The sequence below is a fragment of the Orbicella franksi genome, chromosome 2, assembly GCF_964199315.1.
Source record: "Orbicella franksi chromosome 2, jaOrbFran1.1, whole genome shotgun sequence".
NCBI classification, from domain to species: domain Eukaryota; kingdom Metazoa; phylum Cnidaria; class Anthozoa; order Scleractinia; family Merulinidae; genus Orbicella; species Orbicella franksi.
Window position 1 is genome coordinate 23,341,725 of NC_138146.1, and position 11,933 is coordinate 23,353,657.

Sequence of the window (11,933 nt, forward strand, 5' to 3'; positions counted from 1 at the left end):
ATAGAGTTCAGAACGGCCGTATTCATTCTTTTATGAAAGAGGAGGAAGTATTCATATATTGGGTTTACTTCGACATTTTCTGTGGGTTAGGCTGAGGATTTTAGTTAATGAACGAGATGAGCCTTGAGGTGTGAAACTGTTCGTGAGTTAGTAGTATGCAAATGCAACGAGATATTTTTATTTTTAGTTACAAAGGTAACTTGATACTTTTGTTTTTCACGAGGAGTAAATTCAATTAGAGGTCACGAATCGTCGCGTCTAGTTCTTAGGACATGTTTTAGAGGGTACGAGACTAGATTTGAAACAGTTCTAACGTTTACAATAGTAAGTGCGGGTAACGATTGTTTTCTTCTTGTTGCATGCAAATATAACAAGATATTTCTGTTTTTTAGTTACAAAGTGTAATTTGACACTCTTGTTTTTCACGAATCGTCACCACTCTTTCCCTCGAGATGTTTGCTATCTTTAGTAACAAATGGTAACTTAACACTTTTGTTTTTTATATGGGAGTAAATTCAATTAGAGCTGACAAGTTATCGGCTATTGTTTCCAGGATATTAAACAAAAAAGAAGCTTTCATTTCCGGAAGATTTTTACGTCTCTGCAGTAGCAGTTTAATAGTTTAATTTGATGACATTCATTTCAGTCCGATATTTTTAAAGGTAAAAAGTATGAAAACTGTTCAAATGTTCTTTGAAGACTGCGTGGCACCAAGTTAAAGTGCAATTTAATTAAATCAGACTTTCAACGTGTCAGAGGTTTTTTTCTCTTTCTTTCTATTTTCGGTGAAGTTGTGTTGTGTTGTGTTGTGTAAAAAGGTAAACTTACGACTCGTATAAAATGCGAAAAAGTCTCTAAATTAAGTTGAGTATTTTTGAGCAAAAATTCCTCTTGGGGGTTGGAAGGGTTATGTGATCGGTGAGTGAGGGAGTTATGCATGCGCGTGTTCACACCAATCACAGTGCGGGTTGTATCAAAGAACGAATCAAATTGCCTGTTAGAAAATAATATGGTATCTACATTAATCTGGAGACGTGTCAGATTACTGTAGTTTGTTCAGTCAAACATTTTATGGCTTACTATTTAGCGATCTTACCATGACCGATGTAACATCGCAACCAAAAAAACCTTGTCAAATTAACCAAATCATTACTGTACCATGAATGCTTCTATCTCCAACACTTCACACAAAAAAATAACTCTCGCACGCCTTGCGTGCCTATGTTTAATTATTGCCGAGAGTACGAATATGGCTTATTCAAACGGAAGTCCAATATTTTTGAACTATCAATGAGAACTGTCCTGCATTTTGACTGCTAGTCACGGAGAGTCTGAGTACGAGGTTGGATCAAAACACTATTTCACTGCGAGCAGGCACAGTATCTGGTGTCCTCGACTCGCGAGTAAATTTACCCATGATTAAAGACAAGGTCTTCATTTGTAAGAAATTGAACATGAGAGTTAAACTCGTTTTCGCTCTAAAACACGCTTTAAAAAGAGATTCCAAAAATAGCTTGGAAAAAACTGATGACTCCAATAGTTGTAAGGTCTCTGTTCTTTCGGCTACCAAACCTACCTACTCCTTCCTTTGTTCACTTTGCTTCCCGCTTCCCGCATCCTGACCTTCCCGAAAAGCAGTGCCGTGACAACAAAAAAGGCTGTTATCTTCAGCAAGTCTTGATTTCTTTTCTGCTTTTCTTTTTGCGTACGTAAATGTTTACTGTTTACAAATGGCGCTGGCAATCAGAAGCAGCTAGAAGCCGAGTTATGAAAAATATCTAATCTACCAAAAGCGCTTGCCAGGGTCCTTGATTGATATCAATTACACAATGACTCGGTACAGTAAGTAACCTCACAATCGTTTCACAGTATTTTTCTGCCACATTGTAATACTCCATATCCGCGCAGTGAAGGCGATATTCTCTTCCTGTTGTTGTCATACAGATGGGATGCTTCTCTTTGCACACTTTCTCTTTTTTCTCGCCGGTCGCCGTACTATCGGCACGGCAAGAGTGACACTTGAATTCCTCTTTAAAAGGAAAGACAGAAAAAATAGGAAAGTCAATCACAGTTGTGTACACTACGAAGCGAGATTTAACTCATCTCCGTGCTCCCAGGCCAACCATCAAGGACCGCGCTCCACCTCCCAAACGAAATATAACGGTGCCTTGGGACGAGGCAGAAGAAACATGGTCTTTGAAACAAGATCAACTAAAAAGACCATTTTACAGTTGTCTGCTAGGTGACCTGGCCTTTGAATGGCAGCGAGACTGGAGGTGACCTTGCTGTGAGGCCTGTATCAAAACAAGGTCACTTCCAACCTCGTTACCATTCAAAGCCAGGTCACCGAGCAGACAGCTGTAAAATGGTCTACAAAGTACAAGCACACGATCACACAAGTATCAGACCTCCAAATAATAGCGAAGTGAAAATGGTCACATAAACAGAACAGATTGCAGTGTGCTGGTTGGTTTATATCAATTAAGGAGACGTGACAAACCTAGCCTGAAATGTCATTCATCTCCCGTCCTCAACCTAACCCTCGGGCGGGAGATAACTGACATTCCAGGCCAAGACAAACCTTTGTGAAAACACCAGTTAACATCTCTAATGCTGTCGTCGAAGCACCATCCTTTGTTTTTGCATTCTTTTGCGGTTATTCCTGGATAACCACAGTCTTACCGTTTTTTAGGCGCGATGCCAGTGCAGCTTTCTGTTAACAGAACATTAGAGGTTAGGCAGAAATAATGGCAGAGGAACTTATGAGGAACCTTGCCGCCTTTAATAATGCAATGGTCTTAACGTTGAATTTGCAATGGCCCGACTATAGCTTTATTGTAAAGGTACTGTGTGTCTATTCTCTCTAGCAGTAGTAGTGGCAGTGGCCGTGGAAGTGGCAGTACTAGTGGCTAACCTTCCAAGATCATGCATCAATAAATTCATGCAATTGTTCATTTTGTTACTAAGCATGCGCGCTTAATGTGCGATGTGTGGTTACACTGTATCGTGCATTGCTTGCCAAGTTAGGATCACGCAGACAAACAATGTAATTATGTTAGTGCGACAAATGAGGTCGCTTTTAGTTCCCGTAGGGGTGAGAATGTCTTATTTTACTGGGAACGAAGAAAAGTTTGCAGTTGTAAGGAACAGTCTTACCCCGGCTCTTTTGTAGACGAAATTTTCCATATTGTCATCGGAGTGATACAGTCCGTCGTCATATTCATGCTTGCGTGATTTGGCCAGAACCAACGCCAATTGGACAACGACCATCGCCAAAATAATCTTATAAATGCACGTCATGTTGACTGGAAGGAAAAACAATTATTTCAGTAAACTAATAAGAATTGAAATTTTAGCAACACAAGAGAAATACGTCCTTAGTAGGTCAAACAGCTTTGTGACAATTATTTTTAAAAGAACATGTTGTTGTTGAGGGGCGGCGGTTATCAGTCGTGGTATACGAGGGCGTGGCGAAAATTATTTGGCCGTGCTCGGCAAACGCATCATGCTCTCTCAGAAAGAAATCGTTCATAATCACTATATTAACGATTTCCTTACACCCGTTGTAGAGCGCAGCGGTTTCAATAAGCGCCATGGAGTTGTTAAGGTGCGTGGTTATTTCTTAGTCTAACGAGGCAAAAAAATTACTCGAAACAAGTTTAAATCAAGTCCATTCACTGTCTTATACTTTGGGTTTTGTTCAAAATATAATTATTTGGGGATTAACAAAGACATCATTCTTAATTTGTCAAAAAGAAATGGTTTCGTCTTTTTCGCAACTTAACCATTCATAATTAGCGTTGTTTCGGCGCCAAAAAAAGTGGCATCGTACACTTACGTTGGGAAATCGGCTTTTTTCACTTTACAATGTGTTTGGAAATATCAACATTCTGTTGAATGAGCTATGACTGCAAATCAGTGATAGCTAGAAATTTTATCATCCTTTAGCAATGTGGATATCTTTTTACATGTAAGATTGTCCTAGGATGAATCGATCGAGAGATGAATTTCAACAGCCAAAGAAAATTGTGAGAAACCATGAAGGGCAAGTAATGTTCAAAGAGTGTCGCACAATTTCAGTTAGATCTGGTATAACAGGAAACATGATGTAAGAATCAGCTATAAAATTTTCACCCCTATACTTTTTGAAGGCAATGTATAAAAACCTAAGAAAACATTTCTCTTACCTTGGTATGACTAGTTTGTAGAATGAACAGAGAACCCTTGGCGGAGCAGCCTCAGTACAACTGAACCAAGACTTTTTTTGTAAGGCTTATTAATGAAGGTATCATTGTTAATATATTCTTTTGAACTGCAGTGAACAATGTGGTAATGAAAAGGCTGGATTAATAATTTTGCCTGTCAAATAGAGTGGATCTTACGAATAAAGACAAACAAAGGTACAGAACAACGGTGGAATAACAGTGTCACGGGCCACAGTTAATAGTAAGAGGGGAATGGTTATGAAACCCGACAAAGTTCTTTGTTGTATGTTTTTGTTTGCTTTTTTGGCCTTGACCGTGCACAGAACACAATAGTTGTTTACTCCGTACTGAGGAACTAACCAATAGAAACGTGTTGGTTACGTAATTCATGCATGTATGAGCGCAAAACAAAAGACATAAATACATAAATTTTGGCATCTTTGTTTGCTCCTTTGATGTTTGCCGTCCCTCATAACCAGTCCCCTCTATTAACTATGCACGGTGTCACAGTGATTTGGGTATCCCCGTGTTTTGGGTACCCCCGTACCCAATGGAATCGTGAAATGCACGAAAATAGAGATTTGATCTAATCATCAAATCCATTACCAGGCCAGAGTGTAAAACACGCCCTAATTCAAACCTAAGTGATCAAATTTTCTGTTCTATTTCGGAGCAGAATGGTACAAAAACCATGTCCTTTCGCGTTACACCATTGTTAATAGAGGGGCCTGGTTATGAAGCCGGGCAAACATCAACGGAGCAAACAAAGATGCCAAAATTTATGTTGGAAGGTCCACGACCGTGCACAATCTTTTTTGTGTGTGTGTGTGCTCTCATACACCGTGCATGAATTACGTAACCAACACTTTTCTATTGGTTAGTTCCTCAGTACGGAGTAAACAACTATTGTGTTTTGTGCACGGTTAAGACCAAAAAAGCGAACAAAAACATACAACAAAGAACTTTGTTGGGTTTGATAACCATTCCCCTCTATTAACTATGGTTACACCTATACAGGTTAAATTATTCAAGGCAGTAGCTCCCCAGCCCCCGCCTACTGACCCAGATGTACCGTTATGGATTGAAAGCGCTTTGAATAAGCACCATGTTTTTGTTAAGATGTGGCGGTTATTTCTTAAAATATAAGTTTATGGAAGTAAATTTAATCCATGCTTAGTAAAGGGAAATAAATGGTTATGAAGCAGGACAAAGTTGTTTTTAGAAGTTTTTGTTCGATTTTTTGGCCTTAAACATGTTTACTTCTGAGAGGTAGTTCATTCATAGTGCATAACCGTAAATAAAAGACTGTGCACAGACGAGGACCTTCCAACAAAAATATCTCCATCGTTGTTCCCTTGAAGTTTGCCTGTATTCATAACTATTTCCCTCCGATAACAAAGTTCAAAGAAAGTTTATTTACTGTCTAACTTCACTTCAATTCATTATCTGTTTGCTCAAAATATGCTCATTTAGTGCTTTAAAAGCCATCATTCTTTCTCAGAAAGAAATCGTTTTGCTTTTCTGAAACTTTACGGGAGATTTTCGCGGTTCGGCGCATGCCCAAGATTTGGTGCGAGAATAAAGTACCGTTTTCGTTTTCTTGATGAACCACACAGGGATCAGCAATAGCAATCAATCACAGACTATAATTTGGATAAGCAGAATGACTGATAACCATATTTCGCGCAAGTTATCGACATATTTACATAGAAAATGTCGGATTTGGTGTTGAACATCAAATATATTATTCGGGCCGAAGGACAACTAATTTTCAAAGAATATTCTACAATTTCAGTTAGATTTATTCGCCATTATAACAAGAAGTACGAATCAGCATTTTATTCCGACCGATATATCAGAAAACATATAAAAATCTGAAAAAACGTTCGCTTGCTTTAGTCTGACCAGATTGTAGAATGGACAGAGAAATTGTTTGGTGGAAAGGCCTTAGTACAACTGAAGTTATTAATGTTAATATATTTCATGTTGAACAGCGGTGAACAATGTAGTAAAGAAAAGGCTGGATGAATAAGTTTGCATGCCAAATAAAGTGGATTTATGCGAATCAAGAGAAACACTGAGATTGGCCATAAACGATTTTGTCTGCTGTTGAATAATAGTGGAAATTTCATTGTTATTCTGCCCCTCTATGGCACACGCGAAGATACTACGATATGGGCGAAAATAATTTCCGCGCATGCGAAGAAGTGCAGCAGGATGGAGGTTTATGTCGCTGAGGGGAGGTGGGTGGGGCAAAAAGCGAACTCTGAACAGACCTCTTGGGGCATGAACGCGTATAAATACTCTGCTCAATACCCATGGGTATTACGAGGGTCTCTAGAGGAAAAGTATGCTAATTTATGTAGCACGCGTCGCCATTTCGGCGCAATCATATCAATGAAACAGCAGAATGCTCAAGAATGGGACGTGGCATTATAAATTAAAGATTCTGCTAATTCACTCGCTGACTGAGCTACAGTTTAATCAACATTAAATGGTATATAGAGCGATAAAAGAGAAAGTGTTTACATAAGAAAAGAGTTCATCCCCCACAGGATTGATTGGTTTGGGACACCAACTGATGGCTGCCGTTTCTTTGTTTTGGGACACCTATATGGATGCCGTGACGTTATAAGAAAACACCATAAAAGCTCGGTCCTCACTAGCGACCCACAAGCATAAGCATAACAACCATTTATATGACCTCGTTCTCAAGCTGAGTAGATGTTTTGTCCCAGTTAACACTGGATCAGTTTATAGGAAACAGATTCCCAGATATTTAATGTAGAAATTAAATGCTTGGTTTTTCCATCTCGCCACTCCAAATAAAATCCAATCTTCGGCTTCACCTTTCTTGGACTTACTTACCTTTCTGATGCTCTGTATAGAAGCCATACCAACTGATATCCCATGGTATTTTGGGGGTCCGATTATTTCATGGGGGAGGGTTTACTCCCTTTGTAAGCCATATAGGTATGCGTCGTAGCTTGCGAGCAGGCTCACGTTTGGGGAGCACACGTGCGCCTCTTTCCTAGACTCCTCCCTGCCGGATCGCTCTTCGCCTCTCAAAGAGTGCATGACTCAAAGAGGATTGAAATAACGATTGAAAGTGACTCAAAGATGAGCCTGGGACCGGGGGGAGAGAGAGGGAGGGGAGGAGTGGTTATTTCAATCGTTTTGCGTAACTATTAGAAAATTTTGTCCAGAATGAATCTCTCTTGTATTTACGGCATGGTATCCTATGGTATATTAGGCAGTACTTGCAGGGACCCAACCTCTGAGTTTGTTTTATCTAATTTATCATTTTCAATCCTAATCTGTTCTGTGTACATATTCACAGTGAGTGCTGCAATGATATTTTTATGGCCAAAAAGGAACTTTCGTTGATTTATTATGGGTCGTCACTTTGGACGGCGATGGTCACATTTGTTAAAGAAAAATATTTGGTCTCTGTTTACCTTCTCGAAGGAAAACAGGCAGTCAAAACATGTAAGTAGACCGTAAGTAGTACTATCTTGTGCGCGTGCGTACTCTCGCTTGTTACTCGGCACTGAGCAAGGCCTTAGGTTAGCCCAGCTTCTTAAAACTTGTTAACGGTGCGGTACCTTTACAGTAATATTCTTTGTCTGTGTGGATTCTTGGAGCGAACTGATAAGACGAACGTTATTGCCACTATTAGCATTTCCCAATTGCGGTCAAAACTCAGTAGTACGGACTGCAAACAAAGAGGTGTTCGTATTAGTTGTATTATTGAGGTGTCCGTAAGGGAAGATTCGACTCTAGCTTTCTATTGAACGTGTTTCGGCGTTGAATGTGAAACAAAATTTTTTCTGGAGTCATTTAGAAATTAGTCCTTTCTAGATCCATTTATCAGTTGCTGGTGAGCTTTGCGATATACTTACTTAGTTTGAAATGGGTCGATGCTTAAACTTATTGCAAAAACTTTTCATAGTGATGCGTTTCGTATGAATTCGATTGTCTACACTTTCATTTATGCGAATCATGCAAACTAATCAAATCCCTGTGCATGTTCTTAAATGTATTAATGCCTTTGTTCAGGGCTTAAGTGTACTGTAATTTAAAAAAATGAATATTTTATCTTGTAGTCATCGTTGTGTGGAAACACTTTGAGGACACTGGACGTCACGGAACGAAGCTAGCAATGAAACTACAGGTATAATTTAAGTAAATCTAATACCTTTACAGTTTTAAAACCTTCAGATTTTGAGCAAATTGCAAACGGAGCTGTTAATTTGATGGTGTCAGTGGACATTGTGGAGTTACTAATATAAGAACGAAGTGATTTCAGTTTTGAGTTCACCACAAACAGATTGATTAGTATCACTTTACGTAACCAGATAACTGGTGAAAGCGAGTTTCGGAGTTGAGTAGAATTTCTGATCTGTTGCTTGTTGTTACAGCTCAGATATCCAGCAGTTTCAATTGAAATAGACTTGAAATGATCTAATATATCCAGGCATACCTTCTTCGATCTTTTATTCAACAATAACGTGCTGTTAACTGTCCTTGATCACAATGAAAGTAAAAAGAAAGAGAAAAGGAAATTTGAACAGGAATATATCAATCAATGGTAGCGAAATGAGAACAGATTCTTGCAAACAGCTAATAACAGACAATAAGTATGGTCCGTCGAGTCACTCCAGCGAAAGAACCCCGGACAGCTTATGCAAATGCCTTGCATGAGCAAAATGAATATGCGTCGCGACTTCTATAGAGGCCGGAGGGGTTTTCGGCTTAACCCGGGATGATGCTTATTCAAAACCGGCCCATTATTAAGATAACAGAAATTCTCCTGATAACAAAAACTGAAAATATTATATGATAGTCTCCTTTCCGACTCCTTCCGTAATTTTTGGTGAACGTTTACGTACTGCAGTAAACTAAGTCTCCCCCAGGTTAAAGGCCCATCTACCTGTAAACCAAAAAATACATCCGGTTATAAGACCCCCCCTCCCCCCCACCACTTTTTTTTTGAATTCGTTTATTTTGATGTTAAAAGCTTAATTAAAAAGTTAGTAAATGAAAAACCTATTTCAATCAACACAGTTACAGCTCGTTTCGCAACGTTTTTTTAATTCTGGTTATAAGCCCGCGCGGATATATATATATATGCCCCTCCGTTTATTAGCACATCTAAAAGCCCTTACGAAGTTGTCATGGTAAGCCCAGGGCTTATAAGTGACAGTTCACGGTATGTATGCTTTTTTTTAAACCCTTAGGTGATTTCAGAGCTGACCACCGTTAATTAGACCTGTAAATTTGATGCACGTCTCTAATGCTTGACCTCATGCCCAGCTGACCAGGATTAATGGCTTCCATCTTCTTACGTTGAATAAACAGGGTACATACAAGTCCTTATAATATTGTAGCCACTATGTCTTGACTGATAGAACAGATTAGAACGGATTAAATCTACGACTGTCATCTTATTCGGTCAACCAGTGTTTTTTAAAATTTCAATAAAATTCGGGTATCCATAATAAAACATGCAGAGATGAATTGATGTGATGTAAAATTTTGCAGGTTAAAATCAAGATCTAAGTGATATCAAAGGTAATGGAGGAATATACAGCCTGGATAGAGTTACAGACAATATCTGAGGAAGAACTGAATGAAAGAAAGGGTTAGTAGTAATACAACAACTGCGACACAAGGAGCAACAACTACTCAAGCTAACTCAACAACGATGATAATTCGTATCAACTATGAAATGGGACGAATTGGTCAAATAACTCAGTATAATGAAAATTAGCACTGTTAGTACACTATACAAGACGTCTGAAAGGTACCGAAAGTCGACTAGATGTAACCCCGGAGCCCACCTGATTACTCATCATAAAACTGAAGTCCTTGTTTAGTTTCTGTTTGTTTTTATTCCTGACTAGCTTTTGAAGATTCCCTAAGGAAAACGATAAAGGAAGGCAATTTTGACAAGATCAGTGCGCAACTTACACCAAGAGCGTTGACGAAGTGCAGTACAAACGCTTTGTTAATGGCAATGGAGGTAAACAGTTACATTATGATTGGTCTACGTTCATGGTGAATTTGAAAAGCACTAAATTAACCAGTGTGAATTCGAAAAACTGAAGTTCGAGCGTAAGCCCTCTCGCCAGAGTTAGGAGACAAAGTAGGCTTTTCAAGTCTGTCATAGTTAACCATCATTACACCCTCTTTTTATATAGAAACACCTTTAATAAGAATATCGAGGCTGAAATTTGCGAAACGTTAAGAACATTTTAAGAATAAACTCAACGGTAAGATTTTGCAAATAATATGTTTTCCTGTAATGAGAATTTGTTAATACAATTATACGTTTTTATCTAAACTGTATAAAATTCGCCCTTTTTTCTAAAGGGCAAACCAAGCCAAAAAACAACAAAAACAACACAAGCCGTATGTTCGATGCTAACATTTCTTTTGGTATTAAAGCCCATTGAATCTCTTTGCAGATGAATTTTGAACTTTGCCGTTTAGCAAACAAGAAAGGGCCGGACGAAGAAGAGTTTACTAAGCTGTCTGGCTCTTTAGATGAGTTCATTTCTTGCCTTTTTGATCCTCTGAAAACAGGGGGACGGATTCGTGATGTTTTCTTGAAGGCATCGATTGATGACGTCATGGATGCTGCGATAGAGTTCAAGCAAATGAAAGTAAGTGCCTGCCATTAATTCAGTCCAATTGTTTAATATAATTGTCCTGATCTTTTAAAAAATGTTCTTAGTCGCAGTTCTTCCTTGTCATCAGATCTGGTTTTTAACATTGAGCATTCATTAGAAACTCTCAAAACAACTTATTTTTCCCATTTTATCAATTACTGTCTCTTTTTCCCTCCACTGAATATATCACAACGCTAAAATAGCATTTATTGCTTGTGCATGAACTTGAGGATTCTACTGTTGGCTTAAATGCAAAGAGAGATCGAGGATATTTAGCAGCTAACGAGTTGCGTAGATAATGTGGACATTTCAGTGTAATCTAAATGATATAATGGCTTAAAAGGGCGGGAAAATTTGTGGCGCGGTGTTCACGTTTTCAGTTGAATGAAGCACAAATATGTCGAGGCGAGAGAGACGGAGTTTACTTCCGAAATATTCTTCGCACAATCTTCTCTAAGGGCGGCCATATTCTAGAAAATTGTGACAAACGAGGAAAGTTTACGGAAAAATCCGAAGTGATAGCGTTGCAGAAAATTATACTTGTTTTGTTAGTCAAGTTAAGCGCAGCTGTCACCATCAAGACTACAAACAGAATTGTGTAACTCAAAATCGACCAAGTTCACTGAAGTATAAAAGGACAAGACATAATTGCAAGGTAACAAATTTTTGCCAAATTTTCCGTTCTTCACAATTCAGGCGCTTTTGATGACGTTTACAAGCCATATTTCAATTACGTTTTGTATCAAACTCTACGTAGTTGAGTTAATTGTGACATTCTGTGGCTTTTTGTAGTTCCTGGGATGACAGTGACCATAGTCTGTCATCATTTCTTGTATTTTTCCCGCAGAGCTTACCGAACCTGCAGTTTTTAGCCATTTTTTGCAATGAAACGTTCGCCTACCACCGAAAATGCTAAGCCAAATACGGTCAGACACTGGTACAATACGGTGTGGGGCCCAGTTGTCGGCCGGGCCCAGTTCTCGGCCACTTTTTGTTCAGCGTTTATTTTTCGCGCCACAAATGAATCTGAATAAAAAGCAATTGTTTCCTAAGG

At 38.8% G+C, this 11,933-nt stretch overlaps 1 long non-coding RNA gene across 1 annotated transcript; it reads right to left on the minus strand.

Moving 5' to 3' along the window:
• Positions 1-1,873: 1,873 nt before the first annotated feature.
• LOC145478761 (uncharacterized) lies at positions 1,874-5,016 on the minus strand. Its single transcript, XR_014048325.1, has 3 exons — positions 4,188-5,016; positions 3,157-3,305; positions 1,874-2,029 (listed from the first exon to the last, which is right to left on the minus strand). It is a non-coding gene; the product is annotated as an uncharacterized LOC145478761 (long non-coding RNA).
• Positions 5,017-11,933: the final 6,917 nt, after the last annotated feature.